Here is a 24389-nt window from a genome sequence, read left to right as displayed (position 1 = left end):
GATGTGTGGCTGGAGCTGGGGAGTGTCCAGACACAAGTGTGTATGCATTACTGATTGCATCAGTTCTGTTCTGTTCTGTTTGCCTAGAGTGAGAGTCCTGTGTCCATTGTCTGCAAGTCTGTTTGTCTTGTACAGTAAAACTTTGTATATAGTTTTACCGCCGTCTCTGATGTCTCTTCGTTCTGCGTTCCACTGACTCCATCTACTGCTGCGCTGCAAATTACTCTGACACCAAAATCACCAGATGGTCAACACCGAAATCAGATTGACTACATCCTCTGCAGCCAAAGGTAGCAGACATCCATCCAGTCGGTGAAAACAAGACCTGGAGCTGACTGTAGTTCAGATCACGAACTTCTTATTACAAAATTTAGAATCAGACTAAAGAGAATGGGGAATATACACAGATCAATTAGATATGATCTCACAAATATTCCCAGTGGATATGCAGTGGAGGTGGAGAATAGATTTCACGGACTAGATTTAATAAAAAGAGTTCCAGAAGAACTATGGACAGAAGTCCACAACATTGTTCAGGAGGCAGCAACAAAGTATGTCCCAAAGAAAAAGAAAACCAAGAAGGTAAGACGGTTGTCTGTTGAGACACTGGAAAATCCTGAGAGTGCCTTGGACCGCAAGAAGATCCAACCAGTCCATCCTCCAGGAAATAATGCCTGACTGCTCGCTGGAGGGAAGGATATTAGAGGCAAAGCTGAAGTATTTTGGCTACATCATGAGAAGACAGGAAAGCTTGGAAAGGATCATGATGCTGGGGAAAACGGAAGGAAAAAGGAAGAGAGGGCGACCAAGGGCAAGATGGATGGACGGTATCCTTGAAGTGACTGGCTTGACCTTGAAGGAATTGGGGGCGGTGACGGCCGACAGGGAGCTCTGGCGTGGACTGGTCCATGAGGTCACGAAGAGTCGGAGACAACTACCATAAACAACTGAGCAGCAGCAGCAGAACCAAAATCGTATTACATAGTGTCATCATCATCATCATCATCATCATCATCATCATCATCATCATCATCATCCATCATTCCCAGTACAGGTTGGATGCCAGTTTCATGGGCACCGCTGCAGGATCAACACTCAGCACTTGGAGAGGTTGTTCTGTGCTGGACTAGGACTAAATTCAGCCGTGGATCATTGCTGAAAATGAGGCTCTTAAAGGGCCCCATCTCTCTGACCCTGTTCCCTTGCCTTGCAGCCAAGGCTTTTCTTTGGGTTGGGGGTGGGGTTCTTATGAATCATACAATCATAGCATTGGAAGAGACCCCAAAGAAGACCATCCAGTCTAACCCCCTTCTGCCATAGAGGAAGACACAATCTGATCCCTCCTGACAGATGGCCATCCAGCCGTAAAGACAACACACTGACAGATATAGAATCCATAGAAGATGGCCACCCAGCTTCAGTGATAGGCAGTATCACAGATTTGGAAGAGACCCCAAAGAGGGCCATCTAGTCCAACCCACTCCTTTCCGCCAGGGAGGAAAACCACAATCAAATCCCTCCTGACAGATGGCCATCCTGTTTAAAAGCCTCCAAAGAAGAAGCCTTCTTTTTTCCTGTCACCCAATGCTCTCATTCTGCGCCGCCCCATAAACAACCCACAGCAGAAGCCCCTTTGGAGGTTTTCTTTGCATCTGGGTGGGTCACGGGGTCCCGCATTGAAGGGGAGGAGAGGGCTGGCAGGAAAGGGGAGGGACTCTTGGGCTGAGTGACAGGACAATGAGAAGGAGGTCACAGGTCATGGGTGGGAGGCCTGGGTGGGGGGCAAGGGCCACAGCACCCTCCTGGCCTGCCTGACCTCAAGACAATGCTTTGGAGGCTCCTGGTTTTGGCCTCCAACGCCTATCATCCTTCCCTCTGGGGCCTTGTGGCCAAGGCTGATGGGAGTTGTTAGCCTCAAGATCCCTTTGAAGGGGCTACTGACACATGGGTGAGTCCTCAGCCCCCACCCAGGATGGGTGCCCTGCCCTTGGGGCTGAATCTCCTGCTCCTCTTTGAAAAGAGGGAGGATTTTCCATTCGAAGGACTTCAGCACCCAAGCCTGTTCTAAACAGTATTCAAGTCTGCTCCAGTTGGCCAAAGGCACTAATAGCAAAAGATGCACAAAGTAAAAGAGGCTGCAGCAGTTTGCTTTGCCTCAATCTACCGGGAAGCGGAAGATTACTTGATATTAATTCAGGGCTCCTCCCTACCCGATGTGATCTTAAATGAATCTATTGCACTTTATCTATTTAAAATTTGTAACTCATAATGTGCACCTTGCTTATCCGCTATTGCAACCCCATTGTTTTTCATTCGATGTTTTAATACCGTGTTGTGTTTTTTCGGCTGCTGTGTATATATTATTATTGGTTTTTATTATTGTTCTTTGATGTTTCATATTTTATTTTATCATTGTTTTGTATCTGATTTTGCTGTGAGCCACCCCGAGTCCCCTTCGGGGGAGATGGAGGCGGAATATAAATAAACTTATTATTATTATTATTGTTATTATTATTATTATTATTATTATTATTATTATTATTATTATTATTATTATTACAAGATGTCCGATCCTCCTACCCAAAGAATCATAGAAATGGATGAGACCCCAAGGCTCATCCAGTCCAACCCTCTTCTGTTATGTAGAAAGACAGGAGCCAAGCCCTCCTGAGAGATGGCCATCCAGTCCTCCAAAGAAGGAGACTCCGCCACACTCTTGAATCCTAGAGCTGGGAGGGGCACCAAAGGGGCATCCAATCCATCCCCCTTCCAAACCTTCCATCCAAACCATCCAAACCCAACAGGTGGACATCTGGCCTCTGTTTCAAAAACCCCAGAGAAGGTTAACTGAGTGCAAAGACTTCTGTGCCATAAACTCAGTTTGTAGCAACTAAAACAAGCTGAGGACAAAGGCGGGAAAGCGGCGAAAGAAACTGGGAGATTTTCAAAGTGGCTAAAGAAGTGGGGCAGCAAAGGTTTCGTTGGAGCTGTTCCTGACAAACCAGGGCAGTTAAGAGTTATGCAACCGCTTGGGAAGCCTTCTGAAAAGGAGAACCTCATCCAAGTACATTCAAAACAACCAAACTGAAGCTTCCCCCTCAATTGCCCTGAATCCTCAAAACAGCCCAGTTTGGTTTGAGAGACCTCTGAGACACTGCAATCTGAAACTGAAACTTTCCCAAGAGATGCCTCTTCCTTTTTGTCCCTTCCAAGGAGAGAAGGCAAAGGGGGTCTCTCTGAATGAAACAAGCCCTTCCTGCAAAGCCTTGGAGAGTGTGCTTCCTGTGTAGAAATGGGCTTTGCAGGCAGAACCGCATTGGCCCCATGCAGCAAGAAGGCAGGAGAAGGGAAGCAGCGTTTCCACTGAGATACCTCTTTTAATGGATGCAAGCTTTTGACTTACACAGAATTCTTTGTCACAAAACACCAGAACTAGAGCTAGATGCTAGGTCTCAGCCATTGATTGGACTTTAAAGGGGCCGGGCTGTGGCGCAGGCTGTTGAGCAGCTGCAATAAATCACTCTGACCATGAGGTCATGAGTTCGAGGTCAGCCCGAAAATATAGCCCCTGCTCATTGCTGACCTAGCAACCCGAAAGATAGTTGCATCTATCAAGTAGGAAATAAGGTACCACTTATAAAAGTGGGGAGGCAAGTTTAACTAATTTACAACGTTGGAATGAGGAAGTGAGGAAGTACCATCAGAGTGGATGATGAATCAGCTGCTCTCCCCTGTGGCCAGAATCGAACATCCCCTCAGGAGAAGGTTAAATTGCCTCTGTGTCTGTCTGTCTGTTGTTTCTGTCTCGGTTCAATGTGTTTATGGGCATTGAATGTTTGCCCTATATGTACATAATGTGATCCGCCCTGAGTTCCCTTTGGGGTGAGAAGGGCGGAATACAAATACTCTAAATAAATAAATAAATAAAGGTGACTTCAATGCTTCTATTTCAAACAATATACCTCTCTGCACCAATGGTGGTTAATGGGGTTCTTTCACTTTGCATAGTTATAGCACTATGATTCAACTTTGACGCGCATGGCTTGGACACATGCAGCAAAAACACCTTTTAACTTGAGCCTGTTTCATTCCTGGGCATTGATTTCCAAGTCAACCTGGCGTGCAGTGGCAAGTGGCCTCTGAGCAGGAACAAAGTGCCCTGCAAGGGCAATCATGATCATCCACCTACCACTGAAGAGGCAAAAGGGAATTGTAGTGCTCTTCGGCTGCTGGGAACCCAAATCCCAGCTGAACTTCCTGCCCTTCAGCCCCTTTATAATAATAATAATAATAATAATAATAATAATAATAATAATAATAATAATAATAATAAAACTTTATTTATACCCCGCCACCATCTCCCCAACGGGGACTCGGGGTGGCTTACATGGGGCCATGCCCAGAACAGTACAATATAGCAAAATATAAAAACAACATATCATAATACAATTAAACAATACAATAAATAATCATGTACAGTGCAAGACAAAAAAAAAAAAAAAACAGGGCGGGCCGCATGAGACACTTAGTTAAAACTTGGGGTGAGAAAAGGATAAGAATACAACCACGGGGAACAGGGACATAAGATAGAAAAATGTCTCAGCTTTTGCCAAACCTGGGGGATTCTGGGAGTTTAAAGGGGTCCACAAAGGAAACGTTTCCAAACTTGGGCCAAGAGTCCCATTGCGTGCCTCACTGCTCCCATCCATAACAAGGGAACTCTACAACTCACCGGCCTGTCTTTACTCTACCGATGTGGATGAGAAGCGCTGGGACACTCACTCCCCCTCATGCAGCCTCTGGGACCCCATCTGAAAGGAGAAAAAGGGGAGCAGGGTTATTAATAATAATAATAATACCCCCCTTTTTCTCTCCAGAAAGGAGACTCAGAGCGGTGGGTTGTTGTTGTAGTTGTAGTTGTAGTTGTTGTTATTATTATATTACTATTACTCCAACGTCATGTGGCTGGTATGGCTGCATGGAACGCTGTTACCTTCCCGCCGGAGCGGTACCTATTGATCTACTCACATTTGCATGTTTTTCCATTCATGAGAAGATGGAAGCTGAGAGCTGATACATTATTGCCACTAACAAAATCTAAACTTAAAATTTACTACGGACAAGACACTTGTTTTACTTACCCCTGTCCTTGTTCAAACCTTTCCTTAGGAAATTACTAATTTTAACCTTTTTACTCTGTATTTGTCTAGGAGCGGGTTATTAGGCCGCAGGTCGGGATGTTTTGTATCTTTACATGGTTTTATTGTATGTATGTGTAAGTGTGTATGTATTGTATGTTTTACATGTTTTGATATGGTCATAAGTGACTAATCAATAAAGAATTGTTGTTGTACTATTATTTATACGCTGATTTTTGTTTCCAGAAATGAGACTCAAAGCAGGTTAATTGTGGCTTCCTGCTGTATTCACCAAGTGGGTGAAAACTTCCAAGGTTGGCATGAACCCTTTGGCATGACCAGGGAGCTGCTGAACTTGCTGACCAAAATGTTAGCAGTTCAAATCCAGCGAGCAGAGTGAGCTCCCACTGTTAGCCCCAGCTTCTGCCAACCTAGCAGTTTGAAAACACGCAAATGTGAGTAGATCAATAGGTACTGCTCCGGTGGAAAGGTAATGGCACTCCATGCAGTCATGCCAGCCACATGACCTAGGAGACATCTATGGACAACACTGGCTCTTTGGCTTAGAAACAGAGATGAGCACCACTCGCCAGAGTTGGACTCGACTAGACTTAATGTCAAGAGGAAACCTTTACCTACATGTGGACAAGCACTTAAACTGGGGCTCCTCAAACCTTTTAAGCTGAGGGCCGGTTCACGGTCCCTGAGACTGTTGGGTGGCTGGACTATAGTTTGAAAAAAACATGGACGGATTCCTGTGCACACTGCACATATCTTATTTGTAGTTCAAAAAAAATGAAAGAACAATACAACATATAAGGTAAAGGTAAAGGTTTCCCCGGACGTTAAATCCAGTCATGTCTGACTCTGGGGGTTGGTGCTCATCTCCATTTCTAAGCCGAAGAGCCAGCATTGTCCGTAGACACCTCCAAGGTCATGTGGCCATTGGCATGACTGCATGGAGTGCCGTTACCTTCCCGCCGGGGCAGTACCTATTGATCTACTCACATTGGCATGTTTTCGAACTGCTGGGTTGGCAGAAGCTGGAGCTAACAGCGGGTGCTCATTCCGCCCCGGGATTTGAACCTGGGACCTTTTGGTCTGCAAGTTCAGCAGCTCTGTGCTTTAACACACTGTACCACCAGGGACCCCATAATACAACATATATGAAGAACAATTTTAACCAACATCATCTTGGCAGTATTTCAATGAGAAGTTGGCTGGTGTTCAGCTTGGGGTTTGGGTCTGAGTCAAGAGTGATGGGACAGCTCAGGGGCACCAAGCTTGCAGTGCTGGGGTCCCCCTCCCAGCCTCACACCCTTTTGCTAGCTTTCCATGGGTCTTTGCTTTGCAAAAGGCTTTGGCAGCTGGAGGAGGGCTGGGCCACGCCAGGCAAGGAGAAGGGGAAGGGAGTGCACACCAAGCACTTCTGCGTCCACACCTCCAGCAGGAATTTCCTCCCAGCTCTGTCTGCCTCGCCCTCCTCTGCAAAGAGATGCTGTCAAGCAAGAGCAGAGATGCCAAAGGCAAAAGGGGGGTTTGCTCCGTTGCTGTGGAAACCACTTGCACCTGGAGATGGTACCAGGCCCGATCCCTTCCATCAGGTCCACTCTGTTGCTGGAGGGGCCACACATCCAGATGCAATGCAAACATCTGGGGAGGCCGGCAGCAAATAAAGAGCCGCCTCCCCCTCCATGACTTGCAGGAAGAAGGTGAGGCAGGCACGCCTAGAGGATATTTTAAGAATCCGCCTCTCCCTGTAAAAATTGGCTTGGGAGTGCCCTGCTGCACTGCTTTTTAGTTGTGCCCCCCCCCCCCACCCAAAAAAATAGCCAGTCAAGACTACTTTTCTGCCACAAAGGTAAAAAAGTGGAAGGAAGGAAGGCAGACTCAGGAATGTTTTGTTTTGATATCCCGTGCCCCATCCCCACTTCGTCCAGACAACAAATCCCCATCAAAACTTGCACTACATAATTATTATTATTATTACTATTATTATTATTATTATTATTATTATTATTATTATTATTATTATTATTATTTATGACACAGCAAACAAGATAGATATGCTGGATTTCGTATCACAAAATCACAAGTCGAACACTTCCCAAGTGTCTAGGACTGTGTGATGAATTTTCGGATGATGCGTGCAGATCCCAGCAGGGTGGCCTTTTGCAGTTGGCAGATCGTGATTTTGTCAATGTCTATGGTTTCCAAATGCTGGCTGAGATCTTTTGGCACGGCACCCAATGTGCCCATCACCACCGGGACCACCTGCACTGGTTTTATTTATTAATTATTATTATTATTAAGCATGTCTATCTTGTTTGATGTGTCATACAATAAAATAATAATTTTATTCTTGTACCCCGCCTCCATCTCCCCGTGGGGACTCGGGGCGGCTTACAAATGCAGAACAAAAGTACAATAACATCAGGAACTGAACAACAACGCAAATAAAAATTTAAAAAGACATAAATAAAATGACAACCATTAATAAAACACAGGTTAAAATACAGCAATAGAGTCATAAAAATGGACTGGGCAAAAGTTCACTAAGTAAGACTTGTAAACATGGTGGAAGTTAAAGTGCTATAAGATCATGGGGGGAGAAACCTTTAAAAGGGGGGTGAACCCTGAGACTAGTATGGGAAGTTTATCATTGCAAATAGGCAGTACTTATTGAAAAGCCTGAATGAAGAGCCATGTTTTCAGACTCTTCCTGAAGACTTCCAGAGTGGAAGCTTGCCTAATTTCCCTGGGGAGCGCGTTCCAGAGCCGGGGGGCCACTACAGATAAGGCCCATGGTTTGTGCCATCACCATCCAAGCCTTCCACAGTTTCCCATGCAATCATGTGCACGGCAAAACCACTTTCGTCCTTACCGGTTTGAAACTGCATCAAATGGCCGGTGTAGACTTCCAAGACAGCTTGGAGGACCACAAACACAGAAGCCTAGTCTTGGAAGGGACCCTCTGGAAGAGGCCTCCCAGTCCTGCCAGGCAGGTAGACACAATCCAAGCACTCCTGACAGATGGCCATCCAGCTTAATGCACGACAAGAAAGCCAAGGGAAGTCATGGTACCCCTCTATCAGATCTCATCTGGAATACTGTGTCCAATTCTGGGCCCCACAATTTAAGAGAGATACCGTGTTTCCCCGAAAATAAGACAGTGTCTTATATTAATTTTTGCTCCCAAAGATGCACTAGGTCTTATTTTCAGTGGATGTCTTATTTTTCCATGAAGAAGAATTCACATTTATTGTTGAACAAAAAAATTGAACATTTATTATGTACTGTACAGTAGTTGTCATCACAAACCAGCATAACCAGATAAACTGTGAATCTTATCAAAAATTTCTTGTTACTACCATTATTTCCATGTACAACAATCTATGGTACTTACATTTACCGATTCTGCATGCTCTGGTGTTCTGTTCGGCGGGCATGCTTCCAAACAAAAACTTTGCTAGGTCTTACTTTTGGGGGAGGCCTTATATTTAGTAATTCAGAAAAACCTCTACTAGGTCTTATTTTCTGGGGATGTCTTATTTTAGGGGAAACAGGGTAGTGACTAAGCTGGAAGGTGTTCAGAAGAGGGTCAAACATCTGGAGACTATGAATAATCCCTCAGAAGAACAGCTTCAAAAAGTGGGTCTGTTTAGCCTCCAGTAGAGAAGGCTGAGAGAAGGAGACATCGGAGAGCTGTGTTTAAATATCTGAAAGGCTGTCATAAGGAAGAAGGAGCAGATTTGTCTTCTAGCAGCCATAAGTTCAAATGACAAAGGAGATTCCACTTGAACACATCTGTTTGTAAGAAGAAGAGCTGTTCAGCAGGGGAACTCTCTGCCTGAGTGTTCAATGGATGCTCCTTCTTACGTAGGAGGCTTTTCAGCAAAGGCTGGAAGGCCATCTGTTGGGGTACTTTGAGTGTGCTTTTCATGCACGAAGGCAGAAGAAGATTGGACTGGGTGGCCCATGCAGTCTCTTCCAACTATATCATCATTATTATTATTGCTATTATTATTGAGGCTACATATCCATCGATCTGAGGGCTTTGAGTGTGCTTTTCCTGCCTGGCCGAAAAAGGGGGTTGGACTAGATGGCCCATGGGTTCTCTTCCTACTGTATGATTCTGCGATTCTTTTTAAGATGCCCGAAAGGGAGGCTTCGTAGCTCGGTTTTCCGAAGCCAGGCCAAGGGAGGAGAGGAAGCAGGCGGGGGCCGCACCCAAAGGCCAGCGTCCAAGCGGAGGGAGCACCCAGAGCCCCTCCTGCTCAATAAGGAGGAGAATCGACAAGGAGGGGAGTCAGGAGCAACCCCAGGCAAAGCAAAGGGGAGCGCAAGGAGACAGGTGTGGCCCCCGTCCACCTCCTTGCAACCTCCACTTCACCTTGGAGCCGCCAGCTTGTGCCAAAAGTGGAAGAACACGGAGCTGCAGGGGTGGCTCCTCCTGCTCCTCCCTTGCATGCCAAGCCTTGCTTGCAGAACCAGTGCCATCCGTGGGCAGAGAGATAGGAAACGGCACAAGAGGAGAGGAGAAGAAGAAGGAGATAAAAGGGACACACAACAATAATAATAACCTGCTTTGATTGAAGTCAAAAATCAGAAACTCCTCAAAGCACAAAAGACAAAAAACCAGTACAAGAAAACCGCACTACAAACTAGAACTGACAGCTGGCATAACAAAACATTACATGGAAAGTTCCTTGACAAAATTGAAGGAAAAGCTGACAAGGAGAAGACCTGGCTCTGGCTCACGAATGGGACCCTGAAGAAGGAGACAGAAGGCCTGATCCTTGCAGCCCAGGAGCAAGACATCAGAACAAAGGCAATTAAGACCAAGATCGAAAAATCAGCTGATGACCCAAAATGCAGACTGTGCAAGGAAACCGATGAAACCATTGATCATATCCTCAGCTGCTGTAAGAAAATCGCACAGACAGACTACAAACAGAGGCACAACTATGTGGCCCAAATGATTTATTGGAACTTATGCCTCAAGTACCACCTCCCAGCAGCAAAGAACTGGTGGGATCACAAACCTGAAAAAGTATTGGAGAATTAGGACGCAAAGATACTGTGGGACTTCCAAATCAGACTGACAAAATTCTGGAACACAACACACCAGACATCACAGTTGTGGAAAAGAAAAAGGTTTGGATCATTGATGTTGCCATCCCAGGTGACAGTCGAATTGATGAAAAACAACCGGAAAAACTCAGCCACTATCAGGACCTCAAGATTGAACTTCAAAGACTCTGGCAGAAACCAGTACAGGTGGTCCCGGTGGTGATGGGCACACTGGATGCTGTCCCAAAAGATCTCAGCCAGCATTTGGAAACAATAGACATTGACAAAATTACGATCTGCCAACTGCAAAAGGCCACCCTACTGGGATCTGCGCGCATAATCCGAAAATACATCACACAGTCCTAAACGCTTGGGAAGTGTTCAACTTGTGATTTTGTGATACGAAATCCAGCATATCTATCTTGTTTGCTGTGTCATAATAAAATAATAATAAAACTAATAACAACAACAACAATAATAAAAATAATAACACTTCCAATGGAGAAACTCTGGCCACTATTTTTCCGCAACGCCAGTGACCCCAGTTGGCTGGGCCCAGATCCAGTTCCCTGGAACATTTGAAACAAGATCCCTGCCCTGTCCATTCGTCCAGCTCTAGCCATCTTCAGCCCTTGTAGACACACAAACTGCTCCTGTTCGCCTTTCGCAAGGCTCTGGTGGGAATGAAGTATGAGCTGGCCGACTGATTTATTGCAATTTAGATCAAACTTTTCTTGTGGTCGCTGACATCAAATTCAAAGCAAAAGTAACTGGCTACAACTATTTGAAAGCCAATGACACAGTTCTGTTAAAAATACTAAATTACAATCGGGAACAAAACATGAGGGATACAGACATTTATAAACAAATGAAATGTTTCTGAATTACAATAAAAAACAAAACTTGCTGGATACAAAAGTTCGCAAACTGAAATGGTTCTGTTAAAAACATTGAACAGTAACCATATTAAAATATAGTGAAAAGATTATCTGCTCTAAGGGCTATAATTATATTATATGTATATCTCTATATATGGAGCCCATGAGGGCACAGCGGGTTAAACCGCTGAGCTGCTGAACTTGCTGACCGAAAAGTCGGCAGTTCACATCCGGAGAGTGGGGTGAGCTCCCACTGTTAGCCCCAAATTCTGCCAACCTAGCAGTTCACAAATATGCAAATGTGAGTAGATCAATAGATACTACTCCGGCGGGAAGATAACAGTGCTCCATGTAGTCATGCCAGCCAAATGACCTTGGAGGCCCATTAACTTTTATTTTAACTCTGTGTATCTTGTTGTATGTCTTTTAATAATGTTTTATCTCTTGTTTTAATGATGCTGTATCCCAACTTGGGTAATAAAATTCTTATTATTATTATTTGAAACACAACAAGATGAGTCCACAGCAGACACTCTGCTGGCTGTTATTATTAATTATAATATTATATATTATATATTATAATTATATATATTACTAGCTGTGCCCAGCCACGCGTTGCTGTGGCTTAGTCTGGTGGTGTTGGTCAGTCTACATTAGGTTGTATTGATGCTGTGACCTCCACCTTCTTTATACTCACATTAGTAGTAGTATTTGAAGTCTGTTACCTTCTTCAATTTTTGTGTTGATTGATAATTGCTTGAGATCCCTGTTGTCTTTGGTTTGTTGTTAGTTGTAATGTCTGATTCTGCTGAGTGCGGTTTATATTTTTATTGTGGTACAATAGTCTTTTTTTTGTTTTGCCTGTGTAGCTGTTTATTATTATTGTTGTTGTAGTGGTCATGAAGGTTGGATAAGTTAGATGCTGCTGTATTGTTTTTTGGAGGCCCAGTGTAGCACTGACTGGCCTCTCAGCCTCAGTGCCTGGCTGTTTCTTGCCTGTGATGGTGTTGATTCTTATTGTTGTTGTTGTTGTCATTGATATTATTGTAATTGTTTTTTTGGAGGCCAAGTGTGAATGTAGGGATTGGGGAGGTGGATGAGTTGTGTTGTCAAATTTTGTATTTGTTATCGTCACAATGCGTTGTTGTGAGTTTTGTGGGTCCAGATTGTGGTTTTGTGGTGTGGTTGTGTTGTTACAACTGAGAGGCAAGGCTTTTGTGTTGTGTTGCCAAGTTTTGTATTTCTGGGGCATTTAGTTGTGTGCTAAGTTTTGTATTTCTGGGGCGTTTAGTTGTATTGTTATAGTCATGATGCGTTGTTGTAAGTTTTGTGGGTCCAGTGTGGTTTTGTGGTGTGGTTGTGTTGTTACAACTGGGAGGCAAGGCTTTTGCGTTGTGTTGCCAAGTTTTGTATTTCTGGGGCGTTTAGTTGTGTTGTTATCGCATGATGCATTGTTGTGAGTTTTGTGGGTCTGGATTGTGGTTTTGTCGTGTGGTTGTGTTGTTGTAACCTGGAGGCAAGCCTTTTGCATTGTGTTGCCAAATTTCGTATTTCTGGGATGTTTAGTTTTGTTGTTATAGTCACTGCGCAAACAACTTTATCATTTTATATATATATTATTAATTAGGGCCCCTGTTGGTGGCGCAGTGTGTTAAAGCGCTGAGCTGCTGAACTTGCAGACCAAAAGGTCCCAAGTTCAAATCCCGGGAGCAGAGTGAGCTCCCACTGTTTGCTCCAGCTTCTGCCAACCCAGCAGTTCGAAAACATGCCAATGTGAGTAGATCAATAGGTACTGCCCCGGCGGGAAGGTAACGGCACTCCATGCAGTCATGCCAATGGCCACATGACCTTGGAGGTGTCTACGGACAATGCTGGCTCTTCGGCTTAGAAATGGAGATGAGCACCAACCCCCAGAGTCAGTCACGACTGGACTTAACGTCAGGGGAAAACCTTTACCTTTACCTATTATTAATTATAAATAATAATAATAATAATAATAATAATAATAATAATAATAATAATAATTGTATGACACAGCAAACAAGATAGATATGCTGGATTTCGTATCACAAAATCACAAGTCAAACACTTCCCAAATGTCTAGGACTGTGTGATGTATTATTATTATTATCATCATTATGTGATTATTATGATTTTTATTTATACCCTACTTTTGCTCTCCACGAGGAGTCTCAAAGTATCTTACATTCAAACACATACACCAAAACAAAGGGTAGAAAGATCAACATATAGCTGCGTCAGAATGCAAGTCATAGGAGGCCACTTGCACACTTCAATATCAAAAAAGCCATTTTGCATAAGGAAATGTGGACGTCTAACCAGTCCTGGGACAGAATTATTTGGGGCACATCATACCAGAAGCAACGAAAGAGTGCTTTCATTCCGCTCTTGACAAGCCTTATCTTGCCACCAGATCCCTTTCCAACCATGAATATTTCATGCCGTGCATTTGCCAGGAGACTGGTCCTGCGGTCCCTTCTCACCAGTTCATCCCAGTGAAACCAGAATGTAAAACCAGATCTCCAGGCCAAATTTGTAATCTTTGCATAAGTTTATAATCTTAATAAGATATGACCTGTCTCCCGGGAAAGCCTGCACCCAAAATGTGTGGGCTAAACATGGCTCCGGACCCTTGTTTGACTCTCTTAAGTCTCCAGCCCCTGATGGTTTTATAGCAGGGAAATGCTATAGAAATTCAACATAGGGTTGCTGTGAGTTTTTCATGCTGTATGGTCATGTTCCAGAACCATTCTCTCCTGACATTTCACCCACATCTATGGCAGTTGTCATCAGAGGTTGTGACATCTGTTGGAATTTAGGCAAGTGGGGATTATATATCTGTGAAATGTCCAGGGTGGGAGAAGGAACTCTTTGTCTGTTGGAGGCAAGTGTGAATGTTGCAATTGGTCAACTTGATTAGCATTGAATAGCCTTGCAGCTTCAAAGCTTGCTGCTTCCTGCCTCGGGGAATTCTTTGTTGGGAGGCTACCAGTATTAAAAAAAACCTCTAGAATCAGGACAGTAAATAAAGAGCAACACTAAAAAACATGGGAATCCCAGACAGAAAACAATCAGAGCCAGCTAACAACTCCCAACAAATTATCCCCCGAGGCTTTGTAGCTGCAAGGCCATTCAATGCTAATAAAACTGGCCAATTGCAACATTTACACTTGGTTCAAACAGACAAGAGTTATTTTTCGTACCCTGGATATTCCATAGATTGCCTAGTTTCCAAAAGACCTCACAACCTCTAAGGATGCCTGCCATAGATGTGGGAGAGCGCGGAGGAGCTCCCTCTATCAGCTCCAGCTCCATGCAGGGAGATGAGAGAAGCCTCCCACAAGGATGGTAAAACATCAAAACATCCGGGCATCCCCTTGGCAATATCCTTGCAGACGGCCAATTCTCTCACTCCAGAAACGACTTGCAGTTTCTCAAGTCGCTCCTGACACGAAAAAAAAAGAGATGTGGGTGAAATGTCAGGAGAGAATGCTTCTGGAACATGGCCAGACCACCTGGAAAACTCACAGCAACCCAGTGATTCTGGCTATGAAAGCCTTTGACAACAAAATTCAACATAGTTTGTGGCAGCCACAAAAACAAAGTTTCTGGAATAGAACAACTACAGTAGAGTCTCACTTATACAAGCCTCGCTTATCCAAGCCTCTGGATTATCCAAGCCATTTTTGTAGTCAATGTTTTCAATATATCGTGATACTTTGGTGCTAAATTCGTAAATACAGTAATTACAACATAACATTACTGCTTACTGAACTACTTTTTCTGTCAAATTTGTTGTATAACATGATGTTTTGGTGCTTAATTTGTAAAATCATAACCCAATTTGATGTTTAATAGGCTTTTCCTTAATCCCTCCTTATTATCCAAGATATTTGCTTATCCAAGGTTCTGCCGGCCCGTTTATGTTGGATAAGTGAGACTCTACTATACTTTCAAAGTAAGAACTGCCCAATTAAACAGGAAATAACACTTTCAAACACTTTCAAAGCAGGCCTTTTTTCATCTTCGCCAGGCAAGGAAATTGGCATCCTACCTTTCGATAGAAGCATTGGCAACGGTAATCCATGCAACAGTCACCACTAGGTTGGATTATTGTAATGCCTTATATGCCGGCCTTCCGAAGACAAAAACCCAGAAGATCCGAATGGTCCAAAATGCGGTGGCCAGGCTGCTAGCGGGATCATCTATAAGATCCCATATTACACAGATTCTGAAACAACTGCATTGGCTACCAAATAGAACATCGGATCTCTTACAAGATACTGGTCCTGACATTTAGAGCTCGAAATAGCCAAGGACCATTATATCTTAGGGACCGCCTTATTCCTTTCTTCCATCAGTGGTCACCTCGATCCTCCCAGGAAAATCTCCTATATGTACCGGGCCCTAGGGAGGTACACCTGGAAGCTACAAGGCATAGAGCCTTTTCAATCTATGCTCCAATTCTGTGGAACTCATGGCCTCCATATATTAGAGCAATGTCGGAGTTGCGACCTTTTGTAAAAGCGCTCAAGACTTGGCCATCTGGTTGTGCATTTAAGTAAATCAGATCTAATTTGCCAAATAGTCACTGTTGAATGTTTTTAGGTTGAATGTTTTTATGTTGAATGTTTTTTATATTGTGGAATGATATTTTAAATTGTAAGTCACTCAGAGCACTCTGGTGGAGAGGGACTAATTAAGAAATAGAGTGAAGTGAAGTGAAGGAACAGAATTATTTTTCAAATTTTGTTACATAGTGTAATTCCCAAGGTCCCACAGCATTGAGCCAAGACAGTGAAAGGGGGTCCAACTGCATTCATTCCACAACATATACTTGCATCGTGGACAATGTGGTGGAACCAGTGCAATCTGTAGTGTTTAAGTGGTCAAAACATCTGAGTTTTGTAAAGCAACACAATGCTGGCTTGCATTGCGAGGAAAGAGGGGGTGGAGCTGCGCCTCCGCCCTTCAGACCCTCCTTGTTCCCTTCACAGCCTTAGCACTGTGTGTATGCGTGTGTGTGCGTGCACAAGCGTGTGCACAGGCCCCCTCCCCGCTCACAGCTGTGACCTTCCAGCTCTGTGTCACAGCTCTGCCTCCTGGCACCAGAGGAAGGAACGCAGAGGCCCTGAAGGAGGAGGAGGAGGAGGAGGAGGAAGAGGAAGAGGAGGAGGAGGAGGGAAGCAGCCAAGGCTTGCAACAGAGCTCTCCTGGCTGAGGACAGAAGGGAAGCGGGTATGGTCTATGGCCTGGCAAAAGGGGCCTAAGATCCTCTTTCCAGGAGGAAATGCAACTGGAAAGCTCCAATGTGTCGGGTACCTCTTGGAAGGAAGTCATTACGAGATGCCTTTTGGGCTACTTTTGGGCCACGGATGGTGCTAGTCCCCCTAAGGACACCTGCATGGTGTCAAGCCGGGTTGGTTCAGCTGATGACCCTTCATAAGAAAGTAAGTAGTAAGTAAGTAAAAGTTTATTTGTATACCGCCCTCTCTCCCGAAAGGGACTCAGAGCGATTTCCAATATAAAATCAGCATAAAACATTGTACAATAAAACACTGAAAACATTATAAAACGCTATAAGAATTAAAAACAAAAACAAAACATAACAATTGACTAAAACAATCAGGAATATAATCACTCAAATAACATATGAATCAGAAAAGAAAAAAGAAAAAAGACCACTGGGATGGAGGAGAGGATGGCCTGGAGGGGCCACTAGAACTAAAATGCAATGTTATATTCTAAGATGCTTTGGGGCAGAGGAATAAAGTGCAGTGTTTCAAGTCAAAGAGATGGCCTGTGCAACTACTATAAGCACAACCATAAACTTCCAACACACGGAGGAAGCTGGATTGCGTTTCCTTGAGCACAAAGGTGGGATATAAATAAAACAAGCCATCAAAATAAATGAATGAATCATATGGAGAGAGCATGGAAGGAACCAGGCAAACCAAGCACACAATAGGGCGGGGGAAAGTGAACGTGGACCAGGCCTATACATTTCAACCAATCACCTCCATCTGTAGGAGCCTCCGATGGCCTAGGGGATAAAAGCCTTGTGTCTTGAAGGTTGGGTTGCTGACCTGAAAGCTACCAGAGAGCGTGGATGAGCTCCCTCTATTAGCTCCAGCTCCATGCAGGGACATGAGAGAAGCCTCCCACAAAGGATGGTAAAACATCAAAACATCCGGGCGTCCCTTGGGCAACGTCCTTGCAGATGGCCAATTCTCTCACACCAGAAGCAACTCCGGTTGCTCCTGACATGAAAAAAAACCCCTCCATCTGTCATTATTGTTGTTGTTTTGAACCGCAGTGGCACAATGGGTTAAATCAGTGATTCCCAAAGTGGGCGCTACTGCCCCCTGGTGGGCACTGCAGTGATCCAAGGGGGCGGTGATGGCACCTATTAGGACACGGGGGCGGGGCCAGGGGAGGGGCGTGGCTTCTTCCCAAAAGCCCGAGGCAGGGATGAGCCTCTATACCTCTCCTGAGGCACTTGTTGCGCTGCAGTGATCCAGGGGGGCGGTGATGGCCCCTATTAGGACACAGAGGGCGGAGCTAGGGAAGGGGGCGGGGCCTCCTTCCAAGAGCCCGAGACAGGGCTGAGCCTCTATACCTCTCTTGAGAGGACTTTTAGGACTAAAGGACAGGGCTGGGGTGGGGGCGGGGCTTCTTCCCAAGAGCGTGAGACAGGGCTGAGCCTCTGTATACCTCCCCTGAGGCGCTTGTTAGAACACAGGGGCGGGGTATAGAAGTTCAGCCCTGTCAGGCACTTGGAAAGAGACCCCGCCCCCTCCTTTAGCCCCGCCCCCTGTGTCCTGGCAGGCGCCACAGGACAGGGATAGAAGCTCAGCCCTGCCTCAGAGCTCGTAACTCCGCCCATCCCAGTCCTGGCCGCCCATTTGTGGCCCCGCCCACCTCCCCTCCCAACCCTGCATCTTGGACTAGGGAAGAGGCTCAGCCCCGCCCGCTTGAGCAGGAACCACGTCCACCCCTCTAAGTCACGCCCCCCTTTCCAGGGGGCGCTGAGTCATATTTTTTCTGGAAAGGGGGTGGCAGGCCAAATAAGTTTGGGAACCACTGGGTTAAACCCTTGTTCTGGCTGAACTGCTGACCTGAAAGTTGAGTTGCTGATCTGAAACTTGGCAACTTGAATCCGCAAGGTGGGGTGAGCTCCCGTCTGTCAGCTCTAGCTTGTGGGGACATGAGAGAAGCCTCTGGTAACACATCCAGGAGTTCCCTGGGCAACGTCTCAATAGACAGCCAATTCTCTCACACCAGAAGCGACTTGAAGTATGTTCTCAAGGCGCTTCTGACACAATAAATAAATAAGAGTCTCACTTATCCAACACAAACAGGTCAGCAGATCATTAGATAAGCAAAAATGTTGGATAATAAGGAGGGATTAAAGAAAATCCTATTAAATTACATTATGATTTTACAAATTAAGCATCAAAACATCATGTTTTACAACAAATTTACAGAAAAAGCAGTTCAATACACAGTATTGTTATGTATTCATTACTGTATTTGAGAATTCAGCACCAAAACATTGCAATGCATTGAAAACATTGACTAAAAAAAAACTGACTACTAAAAGGCAGACGGCATTGGATAATACAGAACGTTGGATGAACAAAGCTTGGATAAACGAGACTCCATTTTTTATTATTATTATTATTATTATTATTATTATTATTATTATTATTATTATTATTATGACACAGCAAACAAGATAGATATGCTGGATTTCATAACACAAAATCACAAGTCGAACACTTCCCAAGTTAATAATAATAATAATTATTATTATTATTATTGTCATCATTGTCATTATTACACAAAACAGCTTCTACTTGCTAACAAGGCCCCAAAGAAGCCAAGTGGCAACGAGGAGCAGAGACACTGGGAAGAGAACGGAAGAGAAAAGAAAAGAAAGAAGCAGGGAAGGGAAGGGAAGGGAAGAAGGAAAGGGAAGGTTGGGTTGGCCCTATAGCCTTTCAGAGGCCACGCAGGGTCACAGTGGCACAGCCGCAAGAGGCTTATCACGACCAGGAAGGGGAGAGCAGCCTGCTGCCCGCTAATCTGGGCCACCTTCCACCTCCCGAGTTCCCAACGCCTTTGGGCCCCTGAGACAGGGAGGCGGGGAAACTCTGATCTGTTGCAGACAGGCAGCCTGGATGCCCTTGGTCCATTCATCTGAATACAGAGTGGAAAGTGGGAAAGTGTTCTACTTCTTACCATACATCAAGGGAACCACTGACCGCAGAGGGAAGCTGATGAAGAAACACAACCTACACACTATCTAAAGGACCACTAATTAAATCCAACAAATGTTACATTCAGCAAAGGACAAGAGGCATCCTCCCGCATACCGTAGTTTAGTTCTTGGGAACCACTGGTGGTCCATGGACCACAGGTGGGGAACCACTGAACTAGATTTTTTTTTTCGTGTCAGGAGCAACTGGAGTTGCTTCTGGAGTGAGAGAATTGGCCGTCAGCAAGGACGTTGCCCAGGGGACGCCCAGATGTTTTGATGTTTTACCATCCTTCTGGGAGGCTTCTCTCATGTCCCCGCATGGAGCTGGAGCTGATAAAGGGAGCTCATCCACGCTCCCCCCGGGTAGGATTCGAACCTGGCAGCCTTCAGGTCAGCAACCCAACCTTCAAGTCACAAGGCTTGTATCCCCTAGGCCATCGGAGGCTCTTGAACTTGATGAATCAGTGACAGACATCTCAGTCTCAACAATCTCCTCAGTTTTCACCTGCTATCCAGGTCAAATCAGGTCCCCTGGTGGCACAGTGTGTTAAAGCGCTGAGCTGCTGAACTTGCGGACCAAAAGGTCCCAGGTTCAAATCCCGGGAACGGAATGAGCGCCCGTTGTTAGCCCCAGCTCCTGCCAACCTAGCAGTTCGAAAACATGCAAATGTGAGTAGATCAATAGGTAACGGCGCTCCAAGCAGTCATGCCGGCCACATGACCTTGGAGGTGTCTATGGACAACGCCGGCTCTTCGGCTTAGAAATGGAGATGAGCACCAACACGACTGGACTTAACGTCAGGGGAAACCTTTACCAAGTCAAATCCTCGTCCCATTTTGTGCCTTAGGCTTTGCCTGTCGGCTACCACATTTTGGTAGCTTCCACTATGTGAGCTATTGCTTCTACTGCAGGCATGGGCAAACTTTCTAACTTGGAGGCCGCATGGCAGGCGAGAGCGGAGTGGACAGGCCCGGAGGGAGTCCTCTGCCTCCTCTTTCTCCAACTCCTCTGCAGCCTCAAGGGTAAATTCCCCCTTGGAAAGAAGAAGAAGGAGGGAAAGAGAGCCTGCAGGGCATGTCAAATCCTCCCATTGGCAAGCAACTGTCCAGGGCTGCCTCCTGAAGGCCCCTCCTTGGGGTCAGTGCATCTTCCCAGAACGAATTTTCAAGGGACTGTGCTGTGGCACAGCTGGTTAGTAGCCAATTGCAATAAATCATCCTGGGTCGGAGTAAGCTCCCGACCATTAATAGTCTAGCTTGCTGTTGACCTATGCAGCCTGAAAGACAGTTGCATCTGTTGAGTAGAAAATGTAGGTATTTATTTATTTATTTACAGGATTTATATTCCGCCCTTCTCACGCCGAAGGGGACTCAGGGAGGATCACATTATATACATATAGGGCAAACATTCAATGCCCATATACACATAGAACCAAGACAGAGACAGACAAAGAGGCAATTTAACCTTCTCCTGAGGGGATGTTCAATTCTGGCCACAGGGGGGAGCAGCTGCTTCATCATCCACTCTGACCGCACTTCCTCATTCCAACGTCATACTTTAGTTAAATTTGTCTCCCCACTTTATAAGTGGTGCCTTATTTCCTACTTGATAGATGCAACTATCTTTTGGGTTGCTAGGTCAGCAACGAGCAGGGGCTTTTTTTTTAATTGACGGGTGCTCACCCCACCATGGGCTGGCCTCTTACTCATGATCTACATGGTCAGAGTGATTTATTGCAGCAGGCTGCTCACCAGCCTGCGCCACAGCCTGGCCCCAGGTATCCCTTTATGCACCACAATTTGCCCCTGGTGGTAGCACAGTGTGTTAAAGCACTGAGCTGCTGAACTTGCAGATCGAAAGGTCCCAGGTTCAAATCCCGGGAGCGGAATGAGCGCCCGCTGTTAGCCCCAGCTCCTGCCAACCTAGCAGTTCGAAAACATGCAAATGTGAATAGATCAATAGGTACTGCTCCGGCGGGAAGGTAACGGCGCTCCATGCAGCCACATGACCTTGGGGGTGTCTATGGACAATGCTGGCTCTTCGGCTTAGAAATGGAGATGAGCACCAACCCCCAGAGTCGGTCACGACTGGACTTAACGTCAGGGGGAAACCTTTACCTTTACCTTAATTTGCAACACCATAAAAATTTCCAGCAGTGTGTGGAGGAATGAGGAAGTACTCCATCAAGGACTCGGTGTCACAAGCGGACGGTGAAGCGGCAGCTCCCCCTGTGGCCGGAATCGAGCATAATCCTCATGAAGCTGGAACATATTAAATCGCCTCTGTGTGTCTGTCTATATGTCTAGTGGAATTGAATGTTTGCCATGTGCATTGTGATCCGCCCTGGGGTGAGAATGAAGGGTATACAGAATATAAATACTGTAAATAAATAAAATAGATTCCTAACAGCCTCAGGCCCTTTCCTTTTCCCCCTCAGCCGCTTAAGCGGCTGAGGGGGAAAAGGAAGGGGCCTGAGGCTGTTAGGAATGGTGGGAGTTGCAGTCCAAAACTTGGCCTGATAGACATACATAGAAATACATATACATTTAAATATTATATATCTCCATTTCTGCTTGGGCAAAGGAGGGGATCGCTTTGTGGGTGCAGGAAGGAGCCTTGGAAGCCACTTCGCCACCCACCCACCCTACCTTTCAGTCCTGGCTGAGGCCCCGCCCCCTCCCTCCTTGCCTGCTGTCAACTCTGCAGCACCTCCGCCCCGCCCCCTCGGAGTGGGCGTGGCCCCTCCCCTCTGCAGGAAGTGCTCCTCCCCCGCCCCTTCCCCCCACCCCTTGGAGGGCAGGAGGCCGAGGAGGAGGAGGGGAGGAAGAAGGCTGGAGCACCCCCTTCTTCCCACACATATACACACACACAAAAAACCCCTCCCCATCCCCACGCGTGGACTCACTTTGCGGGACCCCGAAAGGAAGCAGGGAAGGAGCCCCTCGGTGGCGTTGCTCCTCTCTCCGCCGCCCTCCTCTTCCTCCCTGCCCCACCCAGAGGCCCCACCCTCCTCGGGCTGTCACTCAGGCGAGGGGCGGGGCGGGTGGGGCCACCTCTGCTGCCGGGAGGGGCGGGGCAGGAGTCGCGCCTCCCTCGCAGGCCACGCCCCCTCCGCCAGAAGGAGCCAGGGAAGCCCCGCCCCTTTGGGCTTGGCTCCCAGGTGAGCGGCAGGGAGGGACAAAGAAAGAAAGTGGTGGGCGGCAAAGGAAAGGGCGAGGGGGGTCTTCACACCTCTGAAGGGCTCAACTCGCGTCCGGGTTTGGAGAAATCAAGGGGGGGCCGAGACAGAGAAGTCCGCTGGGCCAGGCAGCACCTGCAAAGGGGCGTGGCCTCCCCGGCAAAGGGGGCGTGGCCTCCTGGGGCAGCTTGGAGGAAGGTGGACAGGTTCTTGGGTGGAACTCAAAACTCCCATCTGCTCAACATAAAGCCTACCCTGTTTCCCCTAAAATAAGACATCCCCAGAAAATAAGACCTAGTAGTAGAAGTTTTGCTGAAATGCTAAATATAAGGCCTCCCCTGAAAGTAAGACCTAGCAAAGGTTTTGTTTGGAAGCATGCCTGGCACCCACCAAACAAAAAAGCCATAGCATGCAGGATTGGTAAATGTATGTACCATAGAGTGTTGTACATGGTAATAATGCTAGTAACAAGAAATTCTTGATAGGGTTCACAGTTAAGTCTGGTCATGTTGGTTTGTGATGACAAATACTGTACTATATATAAAAAAATGTTCAGTTTTTTTGTTCGACAATAAATGTGAATTCTTCATGGAAAAATAAGATCCCCAGAAAATAAGACCTAGTAGAAGTTTTGCTGAAATGCTAAATATAAGGCCTCCCCTGAAAGTAAGACCTAGCAAAGGTTTTGTTTGGAAGCATGCCCGGCACCCACCAAACAAAAAAGCCATAGCATGCAGGATTGGTAAATGTATGTACCATAGAGTGTTGTACATGGAAATAATGCTAGTAACAAGAAATTCTTGATAGGGTTCACAGTTAAGTCTGGTCATGTTGGTTTGTGATAACAACTACTGTACTATATATAAAAAAATGTTCAATTTTTTTGTTCGACAATAAATGTGAATTCTTCATGGAAAAATAAGACATCCCCTGAAAATAAGACCTAGAGCATCTTTGGGAGCAAAAAATAATATAAGACACTGTCTTATTTTCGGGGAAACACGGTAGGTAGGTAAAGGTGTCCCCTGACGTTAAGTCCAGTCGTGACCGACTCTGGTGGTTTGGTGTTCATCCCCATTTCCTTCTTTTTTAATCTAATTTTTATTAAACAAGAAAGATATTATGCAATACATAAAAAGTGGGGGAACAATATAAAATATAGGAAAGTAGGAAAGAAGAAAAAAGAAGCAAGAAGACATAAATAAAGAAAAAACAACAAGAACCGTTATCTATATACAGTAGAGTCTCACTTATCCAACACTCGCTTATCCAACATTCTGGATTATCCAACGCATTTTTGTAGTCAATGTTTTCAATATATCGTGATATTTTGGTGCTAAATTTGTAAATACAGTAATTACAACATAACATTACCACGTATTGAACTACTTTTTCCGTCAAATTTGTTGTATAACATGATGTTTTGGTGCTTAATTTGTAAAATCATAACCTAATTTGATGTTTAATAGACTTTTCCTTAATCACTCCTTATTATCCAACATATTCGCTTATCTAACATTCTGACGGCCCGTTTATGTTGGATAAGTGAGACTCTACTGTATATATAAAAGGGTAATTAAATTTCGGCCTAGGACAAAATAACAAAACTACACATCCCAGAAACACTAAACTTAGCAGCACAACCCCTCATCCATGCCTCTACGTTCATACAACAAAAAGAAAAATAAAGTCCAAATTAGAGGGAGAGGAATAATTGTTTTTATCTAGTTGCTGCCAGTTAGAAGGCTAAGCTCCGCTCACTTGGTCTCCTAGCAACCCACTCAGCCCAGGGGACAGGCAGAGTTAGGCCTCAGTTAACCCTCTTCCACACTGCCTA

General features: G+C 45.4%; 1 protein-coding gene across 2 annotated transcripts in view; it reads right to left on the bottom strand.

The window, feature by feature from the left end:
• klf8 (KLF transcription factor 8) overlaps positions 1 to 22430 on the bottom strand; it is a 52027-nt gene extending 29597 nt beyond the window's left edge. Inside the window, exons 1-2 of one of the 2 annotated variants that reach the window (XM_008121645.3) lie at positions 22280 to 22430; positions 4733 to 4811 (exon numbers count right to left, since the gene is read on the bottom strand). The gene's annotated coding sequence lies outside the window, so the exon portion shown is untranslated. The remainder of the gene's footprint in view (positions 1 to 4732; positions 4812 to 22279) is intronic. The other variant, XM_062963672.1, reaches the window with a different exon arrangement.
• Between the last annotated feature and the right edge of the window lie 1959 nt (positions 22431 to 24389).

This window comes from Anolis carolinensis, unplaced genomic scaffold, assembly GCF_035594765.1.
Source record: "Anolis carolinensis isolate JA03-04 unplaced genomic scaffold, rAnoCar3.1.pri scaffold_12, whole genome shotgun sequence".
NCBI classification, from domain to species: domain Eukaryota; kingdom Metazoa; phylum Chordata; class Lepidosauria; order Squamata; family Dactyloidae; genus Anolis; species Anolis carolinensis.
Note: the sequence above shows the minus strand (reverse complement) of the source record. Positions and strands in the feature narration are given on the sequence as shown.